Source organism: Octopus bimaculoides, chromosome 23, assembly GCF_001194135.2.
Source record: "Octopus bimaculoides isolate UCB-OBI-ISO-001 chromosome 23, ASM119413v2, whole genome shotgun sequence".
In the NCBI taxonomy this organism is placed as follows: domain Eukaryota; kingdom Metazoa; phylum Mollusca; class Cephalopoda; order Octopoda; family Octopodidae; genus Octopus; species Octopus bimaculoides.
This window is the reverse complement of record NC_069003.1, coordinates 33,665,671-33,666,736: the sequence shown is the minus strand read 5'-3', so window position 1 is coordinate 33,666,736 and position 1,066 is coordinate 33,665,671. Positions and strand designations below refer to the sequence as shown.

At 37.9% G+C, this 1,066-nt stretch overlaps 1 protein-coding gene and 1 long non-coding RNA gene across 11 annotated transcripts in view; one reads left to right on the top strand and one right to left on the bottom strand.

Moving 5' to 3' along the window:
• The window catches only part of LOC106868163 (uncharacterized), a 104,904-nt gene that overhangs the window by 14,119 nt on the left and 89,719 nt on the right, over nucleotides 1-1,066 (top strand). The gene's annotated exons all lie outside the window — the stretch shown is intronic.
• Nucleotides 1-1,066, bottom strand: part of LOC106868162 (heparan sulfate glucosamine 3-O-sulfotransferase 5) — a 105,115-nt gene that overhangs the window by 29,751 nt on the left and 74,298 nt on the right. The gene's annotated exons all lie outside the window — the stretch shown is intronic.

Below are 1,066 nucleotides of genomic sequence, written 5' to 3'. Positions count from 1 at the left end.
TGTGTGTGTGTGTGTGTGTTCCCCACCGTCGCTTGACAACGGATGTTGGTGTCTTTAGCTCCCCGTAACTTAGCGATTCGGCAAAAGAGACCGATGGAATAAGTACTAGGCTTACAAAGAATAAGTCCTGCGGTCGATTTGTTCGACTAAAGGCGGTGCTCCAGCGTGACCGCAGTCAAATGACTGAAACATGTAGAAGAAGAAAGGAAGAAAAGAACTGGAGCAGAATCCTCTCTGTTGTTTGTGGCAATTGAGTTCATTTCTTTCCTTATCGTATTAAGCCAGATTCAATCCCTTTTAGAATGATCCCTCATCACATCTGTGCCTTATCAGTTTCATCTACCCTTAAGAATTCAGACGGGTAGATCCGTCCAACATCTCGAATTTCAACGTCTGTGTGTAATTTAACATTCTTACTTTTAATTAATATGATTCTTCTTTGAGTAGCTTCGGTGCATTCTTCAAATCTCCGAACTCCTTAAAAGATTCAGAACTGGATTCCTGTATAATAATCGCAGGGTTTCCAGTAGGACGTTGCCCCTTGTTTTAAATGGGTTATCATCTGTTCTACAGAATGTGTAACCAGTTGTAACTTCGTTCAGTAAATTCGTTAATGGCGTTAAATACAAGAAGAGGGGTGTATGGAGAATACCCCGAAAAATATGGGAACAGGATTCTTTCTACCGTTTAATCTTTGTCTTGTAGTAGCATAGTTAGTGGTTAGAGTATCGGGTTCAGGATCACCAGGCCGTGAGTTCGATTCCCGGCGGAATATATATATATATATATATATATATATATATATATATATATATATACATGCTCGTGTGTATCCGTCCGTAACTGTGTGTGTTGCTGTTGCATGGATGCACAGCAGGGTGTATTTATAGACATGCATGGTTACTTATGCGTTTTGGTGACGTATGTACGCATATGTACATACATACATGCATGTATATGTAAGTGTGTGCGCGTGTGAACTCAATTGAACATAAATTTCACTATATATATATATATATATATATATATATATATGCATGCATATAAATAAATATATATATATATA